Source organism: Dendropsophus ebraccatus, chromosome 14 (assembly GCF_027789765.1).
Source record: "Dendropsophus ebraccatus isolate aDenEbr1 chromosome 14, aDenEbr1.pat, whole genome shotgun sequence".
NCBI lineage: Eukaryota > Metazoa > Chordata > Amphibia > Anura > Hylidae > Dendropsophus > Dendropsophus ebraccatus.
In genome coordinates, this window is record NC_091467.1 from 42,779,152 (window position 1) to 42,799,534 (window position 20,383).

A 20,383-nucleotide genomic window follows, 5' to 3' on the forward strand; every position below is an offset into this window, starting at 1 on the left:
AGCGGGAACCCAGCCTAAGCTGCAATACCAGACATATAACCTACAAGCGGTGCGGTTTCTGGGGAAAAATGTTGATAGTTAAAAAAAAAAAAAAAGTATACCAAAGGAAGGCGTCATTGCTTTTGGATCCATTTCTTTGCTAAGAAAACTGCAACACAAACTGCTGCAAAAGCAGGATGCAGGATTCCAACCTTAGGCTAGGTTTACATACAGTAAAATATAAGCAAATACGGAATGGCAAAGCAACTGTCTGTGCACACATTGGAAATGTATATAAATGTCACTGTTTTAAAAAACTTTTGACATGTGATAGAGACATGTCAAAAGTTTTGATCTGTCTGGGTCTAAGTCTTATGACCCGTACCAATCTGAAGAACGAGACAGGAGAAGACCGCTGCATTGCGGCCCACTCCCGCTTGTTCTCTCACTCAAACCCGGACTGATCAAAATTTTTAAGATGTCTATATGACATGTCAAAACCTTTTTTAAAAACAGTGACACATTAAATGTTTCCATAGACCTTAATGTAGCCGCTGTGGTTTTGTCTTGGACATTGATAATTACACTACTGTATATGCATGGACGTGAAACGCACCCTGGAGTGTTGACTCATTTGTATATATTTGTGATGTTTGGTGGACTGAGGTAAACTACAGACACCCCACAAAAAAAACTACACCCAAGGGAGAAGTACTGCTAAACCATATAGTTGTCCAGTGTTCCCTCCAATAGGTGGCACTGGTGAGACAGCCTTCTTCCTCCTAAAGGGAAGCTGATTTGTAAAGATAAGAGCCATTCAGGTACCGGTCACATATGGACAGCAGGTATTTGCAGGACTTTTTGATTCTTTTGTCCAGAACAAACAACTCCTTGAAGCTATAAACTTTAAAAAAGGGGCTTTCCAAGCCAACTACAAGATGACTTCGGTAAGCCCCCGCATAGGAAATAGAGCCATCATGGTGCCACAGTATGGAATGAGATGTCTATAGCATCTCTCTAAATTTTAAGGAGACAGAACGTCTAATAAATCTTAGCTTTCCTTAATAGAGTATATGAAAAGATTTTTTAAGCTAAACTACCCCAACATCTCATCATGCTGGGAAATATATACAGCTACAGGACCGATCCAAAATAGGTGCAATTGTTATGCTGCTGGTCCCCGCTATCTATCAGCAGTAGGTGAGTATTAGTGTTTTTCCACCACCACAAGCACCTTAAAGGGGTTGTCCAGCAAAAATCTTTTTCTTTCAAAGCAACTGGTTTCAGAAAGTTATATAGATTTGTAATTTACTTCTATTAAAAAAAATTAAGTCTTCCCATACTTATTAGCTGCTGTATTTCCTACAGGAAATGTTTTAGTTTCAGTCTGACATAGTGCTCTCTGCTGACATCTCTAGCCGATACAGGAACTCTGTCTCGGTTTTCTATGAATCCCCATAGAAAACCTCTTTTGCTCTGGACAGTTCCTGTCTCGGCCAGAGATGTCAGCAGAGAGCAGTGTGTCAGTCTGAAAATAAAACAACATTTACTGTAGGACATCCAGCAGCTAATAACTATGTGAAGACTTGAGATTTTTGAATAGAAATAAATTACAAGTCTATATAACTTCATGAAACCAGTTAATTTGAAAGAAAAATATTTTCGCTGGACAACCCCTTTAATATATTTGATTCCTGACTGAGTCCACTGTATATTCACTGAGGGGTCCTATTACCAACCTGGCACACATTTTGTATGAAGTCTTGGTTAATAGCAGTATAGACCTGTACCCGTTATATGCTGCCGTCAGATACAGGTTCAGCAAACAGATCTACAATAAATGGAAGCAAAATAGTGTGTTCATCCCAGACACTTTACCAAGGCTATGTATAATGCATCAACATCATATACTCCCCATATACTCCCTGACACCCTCAGATTACTACTAAGTCGGTAAGGCTGCATTTTAACTTTGAAAGGGAAAATGACAGATCCTAGTGGAGATGGAAAAATACACTTGTTTATAATTCAGATTGTTTGGAAGGGAAGAATATAAGACATTGACTCCAGACTATTGTGGGCGACAGCACTATAGTTCTAAATGTCAAGGAATTTAGTGAAGACTTAAAACTCATAATGATTCTCAAAGTGCAGCTGCATTTTTCATTATGATACTCAGGTTACTTAAGAAATAGTGAAGTGATGAGTTCAGAGCTGCCCACTTGTATAGAGATATATTTTACAGAAGTTTTATTCTGAGGCTAGTGCCACAACTACTGGTTAAGAAATGATAAAAGATTCAGAGTAGGCAGGTCATGCTTCCACTTCTGGACATCTTCTGATCCCAGAGATGGTATTTTTCAAATACACTACATAAATACTGAAAACTCCTGGTGATGTGGTGACACTCGCCTAACACAGTAAAGGCCAGTTCATACAGAGTAAAACTGGCAGAATTCCGCAGCGGAGAATCCCGCCTGCCTCCGTTTCATACCGGCAGTCTACACGTCAATTCTTCCGAGCGCCACTACTACTTACTACTGCATCAAGGCTTCACTTCCTGGATAAAATGGTGATGTCACGATCCGACTCCCAGAGCTGTGCGGGCTGTGGCTGCTGGAGAGGATGATGGCAGGGGGACACTGAGGGACACGGGGCACTGAAGGAACACTGCGCATCCCTCTGCCATCATCCTCTCCAGCAGCCACAGCCCGCACAGCTCTGGGAGTCTGGTCGTGACATCACCATTTTATCCAGGAGGTGAAGTCTTGATGCAGTAGTAAGTGCAGGGAAAAAGGCACTTTATAAGCATTATTCCCTAATAATTGTGTGTATATTGGTGATTTGTATAACTTAATATAAAAATTTTCACCGGACTTCTCCTTTAATAAGTTTGTACTATAGCCATACTGGCCATGAACATTGCCTGACTGTGGCCCCTCTATCCCTTCACCAGTCAGGTAGCACAAGTTCACAATTCCGACACCAGCACAATGCACTGAAAAAAGACCATGGTAAATCGTGGCTGAACAAGATTAACGTATCGGAGGCTATCAACGACCCTGAACCTTATCCATTTAAAGGCATTTGGACATCATGGATGTTGGACCCCCACTATAGGATAAAGCTATGAGATATAAAGATATGGTAACAATAAGAGTCTTTGGCTCCCATGAATGTTTTACATAGACTGACATTCACCTAAACGGCCGTCATATAATAATGGCTTTTTCCGGCAAAATCCAGACCTTAGGCTGCCAAAATCATCTCTGATGAAATAACCCCCTTTACCAGGATATTGCATGAAGCAGTTAATACCAGTAAATAAGCATATGCCAACTCAAGACTTTTTATTTCCAATGGTGGGCAACATAACACTTCCGGGATGTCAAAAGGCAAACTACGCAGTCTTGAATAAAGATCTGCCTCCGTGCACCCAGCCGGATTTACAAAGAGAAGAGAGAAAGAAAAAGCAGAGCATAATAACCAATGCACATGAGCAGCGCTATCTTTAAGACCTACTAAACGCAGCAATCATTGTTTAATTCCTCCCAAAGTCTACGACAGATGGCAGATGACCATTGCATTCAGGAACTTGAACTGTTAATAAGGTTTGGCTTATAATGTTTCCAATATCCTGCGTCTTCCATGTAATACTGTGATATGAGAAGTTGTTTGGTGAAATCCACTTACTGTGGAGCTCTTCTTGTGGTAACTTTGTGTCACGGCCGCGGCGGCGTCCCGCGTTCCGGGCCGCCGCCGCGACCGCTTCCTGCCCCATGCAGCAGCCGGTGTCCATAGTCGGGGACCCGGCGCTGCTATCACCTCGGCCCCGGGGGGCGCCTCACCTCTCCACGCTCCTGTCTCCCGCTGTGCCGGCCGGCGCGCGCGTCCCCGCCTCCTAGGGCGCGCGCGCCGGCTGTCTCAGATTTATAGGGGCAGTGCGCTCCTAATTGGTAGTTGCACCTAATCACTTCCCTATAAATCCCAGCATGCCCTGTCCCCTGTGTTGGAGCCTCTACATGCTTCCCATAGCGTTTGGCCCAGCTCCCTGTTGTTCCTGTGTCCTGTCCGTTACCTGGTCCCAAGTCCCTGTTCCTGAGTCCTGTCCGTTACCTGGTCCCAAGTCCCTGTTCCTGGTTCCTGTTCCCCTGTCACTCCACCTTTTCCCGTGTCCAGCCTGTCACGTGCTCTCTCATCTGCAGACTATTGCCTGTGCCATCTCCTGCCACGCCTCGCCTGCCGACACCAGCAACCAAGCCAGGGGTAGCGACCTGGGGGTCGCTTGCCGCAGCAAGTCCATCCCGCCTTGCGGCGGGCTCTGGTGAAAACCAGCGGCCCCTTAGACTCCGCTCCCTGGTGAGGTTTGTGCCATCGCTGGTGCCGGTCCAGTGGATCCACTACTCCTGGCGTTACAGTAGGCTCCAACCATGGATCCCGGCGAGGTGCCCGATCTCCGTGACGTCGCCAGAGTGGTCACTCAGCAGGCGCAACAAATCCAGAAACAGTCACAGCAGATCCAGCAACTCACTGCCGCCTTACAGCAGCAGACTACTGCCCAGCGCACACCACCTCCTGACGCTTCTTCTTCACTCCGACTGGCCCTCCCAAGCAAGTACTCTGGGGACTCTAAGTTGTGCAGAGGATTCTTGACTCAGTGCACCATGCACATTGAACTTTTGAGTAGTCAGTTTTCCACCGAGCGCTCTAAAGTGGCTTTCATCATCAGCCTATTAGAAGGTAGAGCCCTGGCCTGGGCCACGCCACTGTGGGACCGTGATGATCCAGTTGCTGCCAATCTCCGGGCCTTCCTATTCGAGTTTCGCTCCGTCTTTGAGGAACCTGCCCGTGCTTCTTCAGCCGAGACTGCTCTCCTCAACCTTTCTCAAGGCAGCTCCTCTGTTGGTGACTACGCCATCCAGTTCCGCACCCTGGCAGCTGAATTGGACTGGAACGAGGCCGCCCTATTGGCCACCTTCAAGAAGGGCCTGTCTAGTCGAGTGAGAGACGTGCTCGCTGCCCGAGACCTGCCTACCTCCCTGAACGAACTCATTCTACTGGCCACCCGAGTTGATACTCGTTTTTTGGAGAGGGAGGAGGAGGTTCGGCATGAACATTTATTAACCCGTTCCCGTCGCCTTCCCCAGCTGGCGCCGGTTTTCCAGAATCCTGACCTTTCGATGTCCCAACCCTCTCCTGAGATTCCTATGCAGGTGGAACGGGCTCACCTGACGCCTGATGAAAGAATCCGGCGCCTGGAGCAGAATCTCTGTCTCTATTGCGGTGGTTCCGATCACTTCCGGCTGGGATGTCCCCTACGTCCCCAAACATCCGGAAAATGCTCGCACCTAGGTCCGGTGGGACAGGTGTCCCTAGGTGTGAATGCCACCATTCCAAGTCTGTCTATGCCAGTTTCCATCCGGACTCCCTCAGGACAAAATCATCAGACTACTGCCTTCCTCGATTCTGGGTCAGCAGGCAGTTTTATTGCGGCAACATTGGTCCAAAGATGGCGGCTACCCGTGACCCGACTAGCCAGGCCCCTGACTATCTCCTCGGTCACAGGCGAAATTCTTACCGACCGTGTGTACTACCAGACCGCACCTTTAGTCCTCCAGGTGGGTCCTTTACATCAAGAAGAGATATCCTTCTACGTCCTGCCCCATTCTTCCCCCGCGGTCCTCCTGGGACTCCCGTGGCTGCAAGAACATGCCCCTCAACTGGACTGGAGAACCGGGGAGATTCTCAGTTGGGGTCAGGACTGTTCCAACCAGTGTCTCAGGTCACCTCAGACCAAGTGTACTATGTCGTTTCCTGTCCCAGCCAAGCCTCTACCCGACCTACCGGCAGAAGACCAAGACTCGGCGGATGCCTTCTCTGCCGAGGTGTACCCTCTCTCCGTACCCAAGACTAAGGTCGTGTCCTCTCACCACCGGGAGAACTTACAGAAGGTCCTCGTCCACAGACCCACAGTCCCCTGCCATGTTTTACCGCCTGATCGCCTAGCACCAGTCGTCACCTCCTCGCTTCGGAGAGTACCCCCCGGAAAGACTCATGTTCACCCTGCGCTTCGAAGAGGTATTTTGAAGTGGGGTCATTCCTCGTTGGAGGCCGGGCACCCTGGAGTCCGTAAGACCGGCCAACGGATCTCTCGCCACTACTGGTGGCCCAGTCTGTTTCAAGATGTCAAAGACTTTGTGGCTTCCTGTGCCATCTGCAGGCAAGAAAGAGGGGGAGGCCAAAGGGGGGGGGTACTGTCACGGCCGCGGCGGCGTCCCGCGTTCCGGGCCGCCGCCGCGACCGCTTCCTGCCCCATGCAGCAGCCGGTGTCCATAGTCGGGGACCCGGCGCTGCTATCACCTCGGCCCCGGGGGGCGCCTCACCTCTCCACGCTCCTGTCTCCCGCTGTGCCGGCCGGCGCGCGCGTCCCCGCCTCCTAGGGCGCGCGCGCGCCGGCTGTCTCAGATTTATAGGGGCAGTGCGCTCCTAATTGGTAGTTGCACCTAATCACTTCCCTATAAATCCCAGCATGCCCTGTCCCCTGTGTTGGAGCCTCTACATGCTTCCCATAGCGTTTGGCCCAGCTCCCTGTTGTTCCTGTGTCCTGTCCGTTACCTGGTCCCAAGTCCCTGTTCCTGAGTCCTGTCCGTTACCTGGTCCCAAGTCCCTGTTCCTGGTTCCTGTTCCCCTGTCACTCCACCTGTTCCCGTGTCCAGCCTGTCACGTGCTCTCTCATCTGCAGACTATTGCCTGTGCCATCTCCTGCCACGCCTCGCCTGCCGACACCAGCAACCAAGCCAGGGGTAGCGACCTGGGGGTCGCCTGCCGCAGCAAGTCCATCCCGCCTTGCGGCGGGCTCTGGTGAAAACCAGCGGCCCCTTAGACTCCGCTCCCTGGTGAGGTTTGTGCCATCGCTGGTGCCGGTCCAGTGGATCCACTACTCCTGGCGTTACACTTTGCCTGCCTGTGAAATGTGGGAAATACTGTAGTCAATAATTTTAGGCAAGCAGTATAAGCAGGTAAGCAGCTCCTCTTATGTCATCTTCTTGAACCTCAGTTAATCTATGACGGGGAGGTGGGGGGACAGCTATGTATAGACGGAATAACACTAATATATTATTGGTCATAGGCAATTGAGCGTATTAATGCAGCTATGTTAGGAATTCAAAGCTCTGGATTTGGTCATGTAGTAATGTTCAGACAGTTACAGGAGAGGAGCGATTAACTTAATACATAGACTGGAAAACACTGCAGTATAGACAATTGAAGTCTGTGCCAAGGTTTTAAACTTGAAAGAAAATAAGTGGTGCAGGAATTCATTGGCTTTGCGTGTGCTCATCTTCTTTCTGTACTGGAGACAGCAAATTTAAGTACGATTGACGAGAATCACAGGTTCTGATGGACTACATGCTCATGAATAGAGGATTCAGATGACAAAATAGACCAATATACTCTAATGGGGCAGCTGATAATAAAATGATCATTGTATGACACAGTCAACCTGGAAGAAGTGGTAAACCCACAAAATGTCCGTTGTGGGATGTGTTTTTATGCCACCACATGGGCTGAAATAAACGTAAACTGAAATGGATTTGCTTGGTGACAGCCACAGTCTATTCTTGGATGTACATATTTTTCTACAACACAGATAAGCATGGGAAGTGATGTAAGTATATGGGCTCATGTACCAGAATATATCACGAAAGCATACTACAGCACAGAGACATATGGGTTTCCAATGTTCCTTTCTATGCTAAAGATTTCCTATGCATGCCCTTTCAGTTGAATCCATACATCTATGTAGAAGAGTAGATGAGTCTACCACAAAAGCAATAAGAACACAACAGTGCTGTATAAAGGATGCAAAGCTACAAATTGTTACCAGCAAGCTAATGTCACAATAAACCTTTACTCATCCTTTAAGACTAAGCACCTTCAATTCACAAGTTCAAACCATTCACCAACCCTATTTCACTTCCACTCTAGGCATCTCATCATCACCTGAAAGATGCAGACGGCTTTCCATGGATGCAGATTGTTTGAACCCAAGATGGACCAAGATGATACTAATTCTACCCTTTGCAGTTCTTCCTCAACACTGCTTTCAAGCACTAATATGGCTCTCAAGGGTACCACCAGTTTACCAAGGGAGTCTTAGGGCCCTATTACTAATAGCGATAATTGGTCGAATCAAGACAACAATCAGCCGGAAGAGCAGATCATCAGCTGATCATTGTCTTTTGGCAAGTTTAAAAATCATTAGCCGCCGTTACATGTAATAGGTAGAGCTGATGGCTGATGATTGTGTGTATAAAATAATCAAGCTAATTCTTACCTGTCCAGGCTCCCCCGGTGTCCTCCTGCCTTGTCCGGTCACCTCAGCTGCAGCTCTAGTCCGGTCTCTGAAGTGACAGATCACTCAAACAATCACTGGCTGAGACTGGACAGCACCGTGGGCAGTGATTGGGTGTGTGGCCTGTCACTTCAGAGAGCAGCAGCTGGAGGACACAGAGAATGTCATCAGGTAAGTATATCTTTATTATTTTACACCAGAGCAAGGGCTGCACAGATATTACTAACATTATATATAAAGACCTTGAAACATGACTAGGGATTTTAGCAAAACCAAAATCTGATTCTAAAGGAAGGAGACACCTTACTGTACACAGCTTACTTGGAATTCCTGCCCCTCATCGGTACTGACCGAGGTCTGGCCTTTAATGTAGGTCTCAGGGGCAGGGCGGGCTCCAGGTTTTTGCGGGCCCTTGGGGGACAGAGCCTCAGCAGGCCCCTAATCCATCCAATATGCACCCATCATCCACACACTATGCACAATCACATGAGACACCACTAACATACACAAATACGCAATATTGACACAGAGAATGACTGAATTACACTGACTGACTGACAGACACTGACTTGACACACACACACTGGCTGACTGACACACTCAGACACTGACACACAGCACTTACAGCTCAGTCTTCTTCCTCTTAGGCTGCATTCACACGTTCCGGGAAGTTGTCTGTGCTCACGGATCCGTGCGCACAGACAATTTTACAGCCCATTGCTTTCTATGGGGCTATTCAGATGTTCCGTGATTTCACGGATCCGTGATCCATTCCGTTAAAAAATAGGACATGTCATTATTCGGAACGGATGCACGGAAAGGATTCCCCATAGAAATAAGTGAGATCCGTGTTTTTCACGGATGTGACATCTGTGTTCATCCGTGAAAAACACGGATGTGATGTAATCAATGTAATTTAGAATGCTGTAAGACAGATCCGTGAAAAAAACGGACACGGATACAAAACGGACTGTTTTGCACGGATCACGGAGGTAGCTGCGGGACCACAATCACGGACCGGGCAAATCACGGAACGTGTGAATGCAGCCTTACTCTGTCAGGCTGCTGTCCACACTGTGAGGTTGAGAACCTTTCAGTCATGTGATCAGTTACTTCACCCTTTTTTTTCTCTCTATTGGTCCTGTGTCTTCTGATGTTCAGGCCGCTCACCCTGCACTACAGTGAGAGGGCTGAACATTAGAACACTGGGCCCCTTCTCCCTCTCTGGGCCCCAGAGGTGCTGTGGGCCCCGGCACTTGCCCGGGTAAACCCTGTGCTGATGCTGGCCCTGCTCGGGGGTAACGACAACTGGGACATTGAATTAGGGAATTGGCCAATTTTTCCCATCTGTATTATGGTTGCATTTTTCTGCCTGTATTACGGGGTTTGGGTATTTGACCTGTTGTACAGACTAGATTACAGAATCAACACACCAACTTGTGGAGGCCCTTAGTATTAAGCCAGCACTTACCAGTTACATTTAAGTGTAATCTGGTTTTTATTGACAACCACACAGCATACAGTAAATACAAAGTCATCAAGTATCGGACCAAAACGACCTGCAAGTCGCGTGGTGTCAGTCATTTTTCAAATATATAAAAGAACAAGAGAAAAGCAGTATAATGCAAACATATCCAGACAAAAGCACTACCTACACAGTAGCGCCGCTTAAACCCAATGCTAATCATCCTAATAGTGTTGTAAGATGCAAGAAAGAAAAGAGGAAGAAAGATACGAGGGAAAGAGAAAAGACCAGGAGAAAGGCGAGGAGACGGACGGGGAACAGACACCAAACCATATATCGCCACCAATACATATCTGCGGAATCTAGAATTTCCCACCACTAACAAGTGAGAGCAAGGAATTCCTCTGAGTCCATGAACAGACGCCATGGATACCACACTTTATCAAATTTGTCAGACTGCTCGTGCGCCTCCGCTATCAACTCTTCCATTCTGCCCAATTCCCGGAGCTCACCCAGCCATTCCGCTATTGAAGGTACGACAGGTGTTTTCCAATGTCGGGGAATAACCATCCTTGCTGCAGTGAGAAAATGTCGCAAAATCCCTTTTTTAACTGTAGCGAGAGAACCCGGGATCTGCGAGAGGAGGGTCAGTTGTGGGGAGTTGACGACAGTCTTTCCAGAATACGCATTATAAATGCCAATAATCTTGTCCCAAAATTCTCGGATGCCCGGACAGGCCCACCAGATATGCATCATATCACCAGCCTCAACAAGGCATCGCCAACACCTGTCCGAGACCTCCGGGAACATGGTATGTAAGGAGACTGGGCAGTAGTACCACCGCGAAAGGATTTTATAGTTCTTCTCCTTAGCCTTAGCGGCCATGGAGATGCCATGAGAAAGGTCACAGGTCTTCTGGAGAGACTGACCGTCCCAAGGAACACCCAGATCATGTTCCCATTTGTCAAAAAAAGGAGCTCTGTCAGGGTTAGCCCCACTCAACAAAAGCTGATAGAGCACCGATATGCAATGCGAGATAGCAGAGGCGGAAACAACTAAGTTGTCAAAATCTGTGAGTATCGGGGTATACGAGCTCCTAGGAAAAAGAGCCCGTATAAACGAGGCTACCTGCCCATATTCCAGCCAAGACAACCGACGATCCGGGGACTGAGCCTGAAGAGTCGCCAAAGAAGAGATGACATCACCAGTCATACAGTCCCGGATTCTTGGGCATGCGGACCTTTCCCATAGAAGAAATCCATGCGTCTGCAGGCCCGGCTGGAATGATGGGTTGTGGAGTATCGGGGAGAGTGGTCCCGGCACCACTGACAATCTGTGTTTACTGACCCATTTATCCCAAACACACAACACATGTGGGACAAAAAATGACAGGCGTGGCAGGGACTGACGGTCTCCCGAAGAAATCCATGGTAATAGAGAGGGTGCAATCGGACAAAGCGAGAAGTCCAGGTCCACCCACCTCTTAGAGCCCCTACAGTGTACCCAATCCAGGACTCCGCGCAGGACAGCCGCCTCATGATAGAGACGTAGATCAGGCAATCCCATACCACCCATACACTTAGATTGAGTGAGAGTAGAATATGCAATCCTGGGTTTATTGTTCCCCCAGATAAATTTGGAGATAGCCCTGCGCAGAGTCCTAAAGAAAGCAACCGGAACCACAATGGGGACAGTTTGAAAAACATACAGTAGCTTAGGAAGAATATCCATCTTAACGACGGCCATCCTTCCAAACCACGAAGTCGGTTTCAGGAAATAAGACGTCATATCTGAGAGGACCCTGTTCAGCACGGGTGTATAGTTCAGGTCAAACAGAGAGCTAAGAGACAGCGGGAGCCTAATTCCCAGGTAGACAATAGAATCTGTGTGCCACTGGAAAGGAAAGGAAGCTCTAACCGTGTCAAACACAGCACGAGGAATTGAGATATTAAGCCCCTCAGTTTTAGCCAAATTGACCTTAAAATTACTGAGGTCACCAAATTTTTGGAACTCCTGTAGAATCGAAGGGAGCGACGTAGAGGGGGATGAGATATAGAGTAGTAGGTCATCTGCATATAATGCAAGCTTGTGGTGGTCCTGACCAATCGCAACTCCTCGGATCGTAGAATTATGCCTAAGGGCCACCGCCAGGTGCTCCATTGATAGGATGTACAGCATGGGAGACAAGGGACAACCTTGACGCGTACCGTTGTGGATCTCAAAAGAGCTAGATAACAAACCGTTAGCCCGCACTCGAGCCGAGGGACTGGAGTACAACGCCATTATTCTGTCCACGAGAAGCGGTCCAAATCCCACTCCCCGTAGGACCAACCGCAGGAACCCCCAATGTACCCTATCAAAAGCCTTCTCTGCATCGATGGAAAGAAGGCACAAAGGGGACTCCGTACGGGCGGCCCAAGACATCAAAGTGAGAGTCCTCAGCGTATTGTCCCTTGCCTCCCTGCCCGGAACAACTCCCACCTGGTCGGCATGAATGAGTCGGGGAATGTGAAGGCTCAGGCGATTTGCTAACATCTTGGAGTAAAGTTTGAGGTCACAATTAATAAGTGAGATGGGGCGATAATTTTTACAGTATTTAGGATCCCGGCCTGGTTTGGGCAGAACCACCACATGTGCCTCCAACGACTGGCGGGGAAAAGGGCACGTTGCTGAGATGCTATTAAAGCACTTAGTCATGAATGGAAGTAACAAATCCCGAAATGTTTTGAAAAAACAAACGGTGAAACCGTCCGGGCCCGGACTTTTTCCACCCTTTGCATCGGCAATGGCACCTCTGAGCTCGCTTTCGGTGAAAGGAGTCTCTAAGTCCTCAACCGCCTCCGCAGGAACACTAGGCAGCTTCGTGTCTGACAGGTACGCAGATATCCTAGACTCCAAGTCCTTTGCCGGCATCTCTGAATAGCGCCCCTTAATGTTATACAGAGATGAGAAATAGGAACAAAAGAGATCAGATATCTCTCTGGGATTGTGTATGGCAGTACCGGTTCCGTCAAGGAGGCTTGGAATGTGCGTAACCTGTGTCCTCGGGTGGATCAGTCTAGCCAATGTTCTGCCACACTTATTGGCATGTTCGTAAAGAAAGCTGCGATAGCGCTCCCGCTGGGAGGAAGACGACTTGTTAAGGAGGTCCTTCAATTGTTCCCTAGCCAATGTTAAAGCCGTCAAAGCTTCGTCGGTGGCATTTTGTTTATGTGCTTTGGAAAGAGCTTCAACTTTACCAGCCAGGCTGACAATTTTAGCACCCCTGTCCTTTTTGAGCCTAGCCCCCTGCTGAATCAGAGTCCCCCTGACAACGCATTTCAGGGCCTCCCATTGCATAGGTAGAGCAGTATCATCGTCAGTATGGTCAAGTAGGAAATCGGATATTGTCTGAGTAACAGCTGCTTTGCACCCTACATCTCTAAGGAGCGACTCATTCAACCTCCAAGACCATTCCCTAGACACCAACCCCGGCAAAGTCAATGACAGAAAAATAGGAGAGTGATCTGACCACAAGGCAGTGCCTATTGAGGCCTTGGGGCTAAACGTTAAGGCATACTGAGCAATAAAAAACATATCCAGTCTGCCATAAGTGCGATGTGCATCCGAAAAATGTGTAAAGTCCTTGTCTTTAGGATGAAGGATGCGCCAGACATCCACCAAACTATGGAGACCAAGGACCGACCGGGCAAGCGCATAATCAGAGCGTGGTACCGCAGTTTTGCCGGAGGAGGTATCCAGGGATGGATCCATGACTAGATTGAAATCCCCCCCCAAGATCAGTACGCCCTCTATAAATGTAGAGGCCGCTCGGAGCATGGCCCTCAGGGCACTTCCCTGATGGGAGTTAGGAAGGTAAATGTTTCCAATGGTATAAATCCGCGCTTGGATTTCTATCTTAATGAAAACATATCTCCCCTTGGGACAAATCAAGGAATCCAACAATTTATGTGGCAAGGTCTTATGTAACGCTATGGAGACCCCTTTAGACTTAGCATCGGGGTTGGTACTATGCGTCCACACATTGTAATAATTAAGTCGCATATGAGGGGCACGAGCAGTCTGAAAGTGTGTCTCCTGTAGTAGTAGGACATGTACCTTCTGTCTGTGCATGGAGTAGAGGATCTGAGATCGCTTGTGTGGGACATTCAATCCCCTAACATTAATGGAGGCAAATTTGACGTCTGCTCCCGCCATGTCCCCCCCGCCACCCCCCACAGAGGGAGAAGAAGAGAAGAAAAGCAGAAAGGAAATAGGAGGGAATAGGGGAAGAGAAATAAGAAGAAAACGGCTAAGAGAAAATATGGCCAGTAGGAAAGACCAAGACTGAACCGGCAGTCAGAAAAAGAAGGTTATCAAGGTAGACAACCTCCGCATCCAGGTAGTTTTACACTACCGGGAAGGACCCAAGTGGGTACCAGAGCGCATCAAGCGTCTATTCTAGAGAGGGACGGACTAACAGATGAAGGTCTGTAAGCCCGCAGCAGAACACCAGAATGTAAGCTAAACATATGATATAAAACATAAATGCACCCAACAAATATATAAAACATGCTAAATGAAGAAGCACCCCGTAAGAGAATAACAAAATAAGCTCACCAAGAACCCCACCTCCCACCCCCCGGACCCGCACATATGAAAACCAGCATATCCATATAGCCATGTTACTATAACTAGATGAGCGTAGGCATTAACCCCACAAACAGAAGGAAACTTGACGCGGTGTGCAAAAAATGAAAAAAAGGCACATCTTGCGTCCGTAAGGCATCTTCAAGGGAACCAAATACCACGGATCCCATCCTCCGCAACAACTTCAGTCCCCAGAAGCTGCCATGTCAATAGAGCGAGAAGGCCTGCCCTGTGTTATCGGTGGGACCTGATCCCAATCTGGCAAAGTCATCTGCGGGAGATCCAAAGCAGTTAAAAAGGCCGGTAAATCCTCAGGTGTATGCAGCTCAAATCTTCTCCCTCCTCTACGGACGACCAGTTGAAACGGAAAGCCCCAAGAGTATTGGATTTCACGCTCTCGTAGCAGCTCCAATAAGGGTTTAAGAGCCCGTCGCTGTGTTAAGGTAGCTCTGGAGAGATCTTGAAGAAAAATCAGTTGGGCACCATCAAAATCAACATATTCCGTGTTGCGCACCGCTCTCATGATCTCCTCTTTCACTCGGTAATGATGAAGCCTACAAATGACATCTCGAGGCCGATTGACATTGGTGGAAACAGGACCCAGAGTACGGTGAGCCCTATCAATTTCGAACTCTGCTCCGGGTGGACGTTTAAGAATAGAGGCAAACAGGTCCTGGAGTGACGGGATCAGATCAGCAGCTCTAGTGGCCTCAGGGAGCCCTCTGATACGGATGTTATTCCGTCTGCCACGGTTTTCCACGTCATCATGGAGCCTGTAAAGATGACGAATATGCCTCTCCTGGTTAGCAAGAGTAGCCTGAACATCATCCACCGTGGTGGTCAGAGAGTCCTGATCAGCAGCAATATCAGAAACCTTTACCTCTAAGGCATGTACATCAGATTTGAGGGAATTGAGTTCTTGCTTATATGAGGTTTCTAGGCGTTCCACAAACTTTTCCATATCCGAGCGTGTGGGCAGCAATTTCATGTACTCTTTCCAATCCCAATCTGCTCCATCCTGTAAGGGGTTAATAGACATAGCAGAGCCAAGGTTGTGTTGCTCGGTGCCCCTAGTGGAGGAGAAGGGAAGTGCAGCAGGGGACAGAGAGGACATGCTGGCTGCCAAGTTAGGGCCTGGTGTTGAGGTGCTGTCAGTGTCCCCACAGGGAGCAGAGTTAATGGCCACTTCTGCTTCTCTCTGCCCAGGACAAGAACACACTGTGGCTCTGGAGCTGAGACCAGGAGTCCCCACTGAGCTAAGGTGAGACCTCAGGGAAGTAGCCACCCTTATGCAGGGGCCTGGGGACACTGTCTCTGTCACTGTCCTGAGGTGAGGGCTCAGCAGAATCGCTCCAGTATCAGGGGGGCAGACAGGCACCGCTTCCCTGATGTGGGGGCCAGGAGGCTCTATATCGCCGGCCGCAATCTGCCGACTCCGGTGAGTTGGAGAGGCAGAGTCTGAGGGCCGATGGAGGAGCTGGGCTGCGCCGTGCTCCCGTCGGCTGCCGCGGCCCAGGAGAACTGGTACGGGGGGGGTCGGGACCGGGGCTCCTACTACCTTCTCTGCCGGTACCGGGGTCCACTCCACACCGGCGGCGGGCGGCTGTAGCTTCGTTCCGGGCGGAACCGCGGCGGCTGCTGCTGCGGCGGCGGCCGCTCTAGTAACTCGAGAGCCGGGGATCTCGGAGGCTGCAGGCCCAGCAGGTAGGCCGCGACCGGCGGGTGAAAGAAAGCGGTCCAGGCTACCCCGGGCGAGCCGGGGCTGAGGGAATTTTGTGCCTGCCTTGGTCCTCTTGCGGCTGCCAACCATTTGGGGTGCAATTAGCCGAATTTGGGGTGCTTTTTCAGGCTATCTGGTGTCCCACAGCAGGAGCTCACAGAAGGCACGTTCTCACTCCTCCATAGCCAGGCCACGCCCCCCTTACCAGTTACATTTATTCATTTGACTTTGCCCTCCCCCATTAGACCACCACAAACCCCCCAGAGTATAGATCTACGTTTCTACTGTACTTTTGCCATAAAAAAAAACTCTGAAACCAGTTCAGTGTACTGAGTGAATAGCTAGGATCACAATGACTTCAGTTGAAAAGGCAAATTCTTTTCTATAGATCTCACAATGGCAAAATCAGTGGGATGCTGCGAGTCAGTGTTTCTACTTTCTTCTTTTTATTGTTGCTGGTATCTAGACCGCTCTTTTGTTTTGTTGTGGTCTTTCAGGATGATGAATTTAATCCTTTAGGGAGGGACAGTATTCTCTCAATTACACCATTACGGCCATCATTGTGTTATTAATAGGCTTTAGAGGAGATGAGATTTCTTGCTTCAACATCTGTAAAGCACACAAAGCATGTTTCAATGGAAAGGTCTATTCAGGTACTTTTATTTAGTACAGTTCACTAATGTACTGTGAATAGTGGTCACATCCTGCACAGAGGGTGGACTCACAAGGAGGAGTGTGACTGCATCAACCTGCATCTTGCAACAGGGATTCATTCTACATTGTTAAAATAGGTCTCCTGTATTTTTCAGGATTTCATCCAATCCCTATTTCTGCTGACTCGTCAAATAATAGTACATCACACATGTACCTTGTGGTATGTGCAACCTTCATTTAATGTAAGTGACAGCACAGTGACCTGAAACCAAAAAGGAATTGAAGGGACTTGGTGAGACATGGGAAATGCGTGCTTTGTGTAAGCATAATCCAGCTCTCCTTCCTATCACTACTATGGGAAACTGATTGTCAGATGTAATGGCTCCCCAGATCATCACTAGTAGTTGGGACAGTGTGTTGATCCACAGCAAAGGCTGGATTGAGTCGCTCACAGCAAGGCCTCCGCGCTTAAATGCGACCACCATTGGATGCCAAACAGAACCTGGATTCGTCACCAAGACAACATGGTTCTAGTTCATAGAAAGTCTAGGAATCTCATTCACGACACCACTACAAGCAATGAAGATGGTGACAAGACATGTATTGGGTGTCATGACACCAAATTTCTTGCTGCTAAGTTTCTGGAAACGTCCAGGCAGAGAATGCATGATGGGATTTGCAGCAATCTGACATTTTTATCTGGATAATATTTTTTTTTGTCAAGCAGTGTATTATGCTGCAAGTATATATTCACCACATCCATAAATGCTAGATTGTCTATACAAATTATTTCTATCCGCCAATGGCAATGTAGACAGTAAGCTGAAATATCAGACACTGCTGTATTAAATGGTATTAGCAAGTTAGACGAATCTAACCTGCTGATAGTTCCCTTTTGTGCACAGGGTGCTGAGGATGAAGGTAGGTCTCTTACCTTCATCCTCAGCACCTTTCCCATGCAGCTAGTAGTTAGATCCTTATGCTAATCGGCTGGTTAGAAGCACTGGGGGCGGGGCGACCAATCCCAGCCTGACGAGAAAGTGGGGTTGGCCACTTTACAGTGAAATTGTTTTCTGCGTAGTATAAGTAAGCGCATTCACATTACTTACTGACAGCAGCTAAACTCAGGCTCCCCTCCTCCAGGCTGGGCTGCCCTGCTCTGTGGTGAGGCTGTCTATAAGATGGCCGACATGGAGGAGCATGTGACTATGCCCGCCTCCAGTGTCCTCCATAGGAATATACAAGCTCAGTGGTGGACACTGGGGGGCGGGGCATGGTCACATGCTCCTATATGTCAGCCATCTTATGGACACACCACAGAGCAGGACCGCACAGCCTGCAGGAGGGGAGTCTGATTTCAGCTCTGTGTGGTACACAGGGAGCTGCTGTCAGTATATACAGCGAGTACAGTTACTAATACTGTACACTGAACTATTTTACTATAAAGTGGCCAACCCCTTTAACTTAATCCTCAACACTCCCTGCACAAAAGGGAGATATCAGCAGGTTAGATTTGGCTAACCTGCTGATCATTAGACTCACACAGGATAGATCTGCAGCGGATTTCACGCGAGTTTGCAGCGAAATCTGCTGTGGATCCCAAACTGTCATTTTCAATGAGACTACATACTCGCAGCGGGATTGTCATCCTGCTGCGAGTATGTGGTCGGGCCTTCCCGTAGGTCCTGCCCAGCCAATCAGTGACTGCAGCGGGGCTGTGTACTGATTGGCTGAGGGGGACCTTCGGGAGCTGGGAGCCTTAGATGCAGCCGGAGCGTGGACTAGGTACAGTTTCCTCTGGGCGGCGGTGGGTTAAGAGGGTCGGCAGTCACATACTTGATCATTGAAAATTACAGTTTGGGATTCACTGCAAACTCACTGGGGGAAATCCGCTGCAGATCCATCCTGTGTGAGTCTACCCTAAGAGATTATCTTTACATACCAGCATCCATACAGTGGTTCTGTTGATAAAGTATAGAATATGGTCTTCTGAAAACAATATACAATATTGATGGATTCTAAAAACCTACACAAATATCATAAGAAGAAAAAATTAGATTGGGTATCAATTTGTTGAAAACAGAAATCTCCTTTTAAAGGGTGGGTTCACACTGAGGAATTCTGGCGGATAAATCCAGCGGAATTCCGTCGCCTGTACACGGTATTAGCAGGTTAGACGAATCTAACCTGCTGATAGCTCCCTTTTGTGCACATTGTATTTCAGCTTGCAGCAATTTAGGAGTTTGGGAAAGCCTCTTGCTTTCCACTGGAGAATAAAAGATTTTTTCCATTTTATGGAAGCACAGATGAAAGGTAACATGTGTCTCCTTGATAGAAGATATCTGACCAATTCATCTGACCAATTTTTTAAGCCAAAAAGAGGATAAATCCCTGCCTTTCCTTTGTGATCTGTTCTCTGTTTATAGCCTGTTCCTGGCTTTGGCTTCAAAAATCTGTCAGATAAATTGGTCAGATGGTCAGGTTGTAGATCTATATATATATATATATATATATATATATATATATATATATATATATATATATAGATGAGATCATCATCATCATGAGCATCATCAGAGTAAGTGGGGGCCATGGAAAGATAAATATATATATATATACATATATACACACACTATATGCAGGGGTCCATCAGCACTTAGCTACGCCCCTGGTTGGTTTCCACGCTGTCCAGATCGCATTCTGAATGCATTTGTGAAAACACAGCCTAAGGCTATGTTCACACCGCGTATGATTCCGTCCGTAGTGCGAACCGCGAAAATACGCACATAGTTTTGAGGTTGATGCGTTCGCTTGAAAGTATACGATATACGCCCACACAATGCACACTACGTATGAGCTTACGGCCGGATCGTATACGATGCCGTGAAAAATGAACAAGACCATTATTTGAGGACGGAAATGTTGAAACTCATGGCCGTGGATTTCCATGCGGTCCCGTACAAAGTACTTATTTCAGCCAAATTGAACTTGATTTTTCGATCCAAAAGGTTCTGCGTGGTTGACGGGGCTGGGCGTAGATTTCCAAGTAAATGACCTGCCTCAGATCGCTTCGAAACAAGCTAGGGAAGCATAACTGTACTACGGGCGTATGTTCCCATCCGGCCCATGTCGATTTTTCGCACGCCCGTAGTTTCAGCCGCACATGTACGGTGGCGTATGATCTACGGACGGATTCGTACGCAGTGTGAACATAGCCTAAATCATGCTTTGCCAGACACTTCTTATAAAGCAATCTAAAAAAAACACATGCACTTATAACATGCATGTATTTTTCGCAATGCCTTTTTTTAATGCGTTTTCTCTGCAGTTCTGAAATGTGGGAACACAGTCTAGTTCTGAATACCCCTTCAAGTAATTAGGAATCAGCCCAACTCCCCCAGGATGGCACATCCATATGCAAGTGTCACAAGATTTGTGGCTATGGAAGGAAAGTAGCCTGAGAAGTGGAAAAAAAGAGGCATTCGTACAGTTTTCTAGCATTACTATTGGTATATGCAAAGTTTGTTGAAAGGTTACTGACCAATTTAGGTCTCCATCCTTACCCTTCTCCATCCATTTTCTC

The 20,383-nt window shown here is 47.9% G+C and overlaps 1 protein-coding gene across 2 annotated transcripts in view; it reads right to left on the reverse strand.

The window, feature by feature from the left end:
• Positions 1-20,383, reverse strand: part of NOTUM (notum, palmitoleoyl-protein carboxylesterase) — a 56,376-nt gene that overhangs the window by 24,380 nt on the left and 11,613 nt on the right. Inside the window, exon 1 of one of the 2 annotated variants that reach the window (XM_069952286.1) lies at positions 17,910-17,959. The exons of the other annotated variant lie outside the window; for it this stretch is intronic. The gene's annotated coding sequence lies outside the window, so the exon portion shown is untranslated. Of the gene's footprint in view, positions 1-17,909; positions 17,960-20,383 lie in introns of those variants that run through there. 2 annotated transcript variants of the gene reach the window in all.